This window comes from Aethalodelphis obliquidens, unplaced genomic scaffold (genome assembly GCF_003676395.1).
Source record: "Aethalodelphis obliquidens isolate GAN/ISIS:26980383/991018 unplaced genomic scaffold, ASM367639v1 scaffold1, whole genome shotgun sequence".
NCBI classification, from domain to species: Eukaryota; Metazoa; Chordata; class Mammalia; order Artiodactyla; family Delphinidae; genus Aethalodelphis; species Aethalodelphis obliquidens.
Window position 1 is genome coordinate 53,938,395 of NW_020837945.1, and position 4,877 is coordinate 53,943,271.

At 38.7% G+C, this 4,877-nt stretch overlaps 2 pseudogenes; both read left to right on the forward strand.

The window, feature by feature from the left end:
* Positions 1-840: 840 nt before the first annotated feature.
* Positions 841-1,240, forward strand: LOC113619250 (phosphatidylinositol N-acetylglucosaminyltransferase subunit P-like; annotated as a pseudogene).
* A 484-nt stretch (positions 1,241-1,724) lies between these two features.
* On the forward strand, positions 1,725-2,648 carry LOC113626490 (mitochondrial import inner membrane translocase subunit Tim17-A pseudogene; annotated as a pseudogene).
* The last annotated feature ends 2,229 nt before the right edge of the window (positions 2,649-4,877 follow it).

Consider the following 4,877-nt stretch of genomic DNA (forward strand, 5'->3'; position numbering starts at 1 on the left):
CCATTGTTTTCAGCCATCCAGACAGAGATCTGGGTTTCAAAGCAACACAGAGATAGGGACAGAGACAGGCAGATTGCTTCCTGTACAGAGGGGAATCTATATTCATGAATTCCAACTTTTTGGTGGATAATTTGAGAAGGTCTGTACCTTCAACAGTTTCAACCACTCCACCCTATACTAACCAAGCCTCCCCAAAGACACTTCACTGAAATAGAAGCAAGACGCTATCTACCTTACTTTTTCTTCTAATTCTGTGCTTTCGGACTTCTTTTTATTCCTCTCACATTCTATTATAAATAACTCGAGGATGGAACACAGTCTGTGCTGTTCTCCCTCATCAGCACCTAGCCCAGCACCATATGCAATGAAGCACTTATAAAATGCCTTGTGACGATTGACTAGACATGAAGCCACCGCACATATGAAACTCAGAAGCTGGCGCTTTTTTTTAAACATGCTTTTAGGCAATGCCTGATGTGAAGAAGAGTCACAAAATACTAAAATTAAAAGAAGCCTTTACGCTATTTAAACTACAGTTCCTGTCAACTATTTGTTGAACCCTGTGAGCTTCTTCCATACTAATTTCCACACGACCACTTACCAGAAAACAGTTCCAAACTTTCTAGGTGGAGTCCATGGGACTTGAGACGGGAAAGAAAGAAGAACATAAACCTACTCTACAGCTTGCACCCTCCGGCCCGGTACGAAGGTGGTGCGCCTGAACCCCAGCGGGTGACGCCCTGGCCTTTCCCTCAATTTCTCCTCCTGCAGGGCACTCGGCACTCAGGAAGCCGAGCTGCCAGCAAGACGGGCCCAAGATTGTCTACAGCCACAGAAAAAATGGTGGAAAAGTCACCCTTGCCATTTCCAGAAAGAGCGATCTATGGCTTTCTTTGCTGTTAAGCTCCCAATTTTGGTGCACACTATATCTCATGTGGCCTTTTATTCCTGAATCTTGGTTGAACACCTTAGGCTTAACCTATTGGCCTCAAAAATATCAGGCAGTTGCATTGCCTGTCTACCTCATTACTACTATAGCAATCCGTTACATAGTCTTATTTGGAATAAACATGATGAGTACCTCCCCACTCAACTCCATTCATGTAATCACAGATAACGATGCTAAAAATCAACAGCAGAAGAAATACCAAGAGGCCATCTAGCATTAGAAGATATTTCTATTAGTGAAATAAACTAAATATTCCTTCTTGCAACCAAAGAACTTTACACCAAAAACTGAATTGTATGTAGACTAACACCAAGCATTTATTATTTTTGACATAATATTGATCATAATTATTTTGACTATCTTTCTTATTAATATCCAGTATTATTAATAATCCAGTATTAATATCCAGTATTGAAATGTAAAAAGAAAAAAAAGTTAGTTGAATGTCTCTTAGATTAAGTTCCATTCATATTGTAAATGTTCTCAAATATTAGACATTAATGGAATACTGCATTACTAGATATAGATAACTTCATAGTACAATTACATATAGATACTATATAAGAAAACTACATATATAGAATACTCTATAGTATAACATAGTATACTTGCAGAGAAGATCCACTTCTCAGTAACCCAATGAAATTCTGGAACCATTTATGCTGACAGTTTTCTTAGATACTGGCATTCAATACAATTTAAGTAGAACAATTAAATAGGAGCAGACAATTTGGGTTACACCATTAAGGTGGCAAAAAGCATGTTCCAATATACTATGAATTTTGTACAGTGAAACACTGATAAGTTAGTTCTTGATTCAAAAAGAAAATAAGTTTCAGCTTCCTTTTGAAAAACAGGCATCATCATTGCTCGCTACCTATCTTCAGGTTTCTACCAAATCTTCAGTAGGTTGCATGTACTCAGATCTGATAAGAATCGCACAGGCAGAAATGTTGAAAATTCATATGTTTTGGCAACTTACGATAATCATTAAAAAGAGATTCAGGAGTGGCAGAGTCAAGATGGAGGAGTACACGGCACAAGCCTTGCCCCTGGCGCAATGTGGACGACTGTGATGGGGTCTTTACGATGGGAGCCATAGGTGGTGGGATCTTTCAAGCAAAGGTTTTCGCAATTCTCGGGTGGGAGTAAACCACAGACTATGAGGGAATCTGACAGCTATTAGAACCAGGGCTCTGCAGTTGGGAGGTAGCTTTGCAGTTTGGGGAGGTCTGTTTTCCATGATTGACTGCAGTATGGTTCACGTCAGAGGGAAAGAAGACCCCTGGAACTGCATCACGAGTGGTGCCTTAACAGGAGCCATCCTGGCAGCAAGAAATGGACCAGTGGCCATGGTTGGGTCAGCCGCGATGGGTGGCATTCTGCTAGCTCTCATCAAAGGAGCTGGTATCTTGTTGACCAGATGTGCCTCTGCCCAGTTTCCCAACAGCCCTCCGTTTGCTGAAGACCCCTCCCAGCTGCCTTCATCCCAGTTACCATCCTCACCTTTTAGGGACTATCAACAATACCAATAGGACCTCTCTCCCAGGACTTCTTTAACAGAATGAGCTGCAGTTCAAGGAAGGATTTCAGAAGATCAAGTTCAGTCTGTTTTTAAAACTGTAGGTGGGACAACTATGGCCAAATAGGCTATGAAGAGACATTTAGCACCTTTTTCTATTTAAGGGAACGTGGGAGATCAGTGGAACAGAATAGAAAGCCCAGAGATAAACCCATGCACATATGGTCACCTTATTTTTGATAAAGGAGGCAAGAATATACCATGGAGAAAAGACAGCCTCTTCAGTAAGTGGTGCTGGGAAAACTGGACAGCTACATGTAAAAGAATGAAATTAGAACACTCCCTAACACCATACACAAAAATAAACTCAAAATGGATTAAAGACCTAAATGTAAGGCCAGACACTGTCAAACTCTTAGAGGAAAACATAGGCAGAACACTCTATGACATAAATCACAGCAAGATCCTTTTTGACCCACCTCCTAGAGAAATGGAAATAAAAACAAAAATAAACAAATGGGACCTAATGAAACTTAAAAGCTTTTGCTCAGCAAAGGAAAAGACGAAAACAAGATGAAAAGACAACCCTCAGAATGGGAGAAAATATTTGCAAATGAAGCAACTGACAAAGGATTAATCTCCAAAATTTACAAGCAGCTCATGCAGCTCAATATCAAAAAAACAAACAACCCAATCCAAAAATGGGCAGAAGACCTAAAGAGACATTTATCAAAAGAAGATATATAGATTGCCAACAAACACATGAAAGGATGCTCAACATCACTAATCACTAGAGAAATGCAAATCAAAACTACAATGAGGTATCACCTCACACCAGTCAGAATGGCCATCATCAAAAAATCTACAAACAATAAATGCTGGAGAGGGCGTGGAGAGAAGGGGACCCTCTTGCACTGTTGGTGGGAACTTAAATTGATACGGCCACTATGGAGAACAGTATGGAGGTTCCTTAAAAAACTAAAAATAGAACTACCATACAACCCAGCAATCCCACTACTGGGCATATACCCTGAGAAAACCATAATTCAAAAAGAGTCATGTACCACAATGTTCATTGCAGCTCTATTTACAATAGCCAGGACATGGAAGCAACCTAAGTGTCCATGAATGAATAAAGAAGATGTGGCACATCTATACAATGGAATATTACTCAGCCATAAGAAGAAATGAAATTGAATTATTTGTAGTGACCTAGAGTGTGTCATACAGAGTGAAGTAAGTCAGAAAGAGAAAAACAAATACCGCATGCTCACACATATATATGGAATTTTTTCTTTTAAATGGTTCTGATGAACCTAGTGGCAGGACAGGAATAAAGACGCAGACGTAGAGAATGGACTTGAGGACACGGAAGGGGCAAGGGTAAGCTGGGACGAAGTGAGAGAGTGGCATGGACATATATACACTACCAAATGTAAAACAGATAGCTAGTGGGAAGCAGCCACATAGCACAGGGAGATCAGCTCGGTGCTTTGTGACCACCTAGAGGGGTGGGATAGGGAGGGTGGGACGGAGGCTCAAGAGGGAGGGGATATGGGGATATATGTGTATGTATAGCTGATTCACTTTGTTATAAAGCAGAAACTAACACACCATTGTAAAGCAATTATACTCCAATAAAGATGTTTTAAAAAAAAAGATTCAAGTACTTACATGGTGGAATTTTTGTGTTCTAGTTTTTCTCATTTAAAAAGTTTCTTATTACCCCTTAGAGTTTGAATACAAAAAATATATTTCTAATACTTCCATCTAGGTCTAGATAAATTCCCCTTAATTTCACTCTTTTCCTCTGTTGAAATCAAATGTGCATCTAGTTTACATAGGCACAGGATAGTACTAAGGCAACTAGTAAGTGCTCATATTTCATTCAGCAGATATTTATTACAAATACATGCAAACTTTGTATAAAGTGCTGGAGTACTAGGGGTTGTGCAAAGATAAATTAAAAGGACAATCAGCTTTCCTGATTTGTAATTTAAACAAAATGAATACAAATAAAATAAAATAGTAAAGAGAAGAAATGGAATGACATGGAACGGAATGAAAGGGAATAAAATGATAAAGTGAAAAGGAATGGGAAATTATTTTTCTACTCTTGGCTCCTTCTTATGTGATTATCATACTGTTGTTCTACATTTTGCTAAACTACTATAAAAAGCTTAAAGGCAGAGTCTATCATATTTTTCACCATATCTTTAACATCTGCCATAGTGGAAAATACACATTTAAGTGAGTAAGTAAACAGTAAAATATCACACAGGAGAAACAAAATTCTGTAAGCACTAAAACCAACACTGTGAACGTAACTACCTCAAGTGTTAAGGAATCAGCGTATTGTTATCTGAAATAAATGATGTAAATGTTTTCTCAAATTTTTATCTTAGA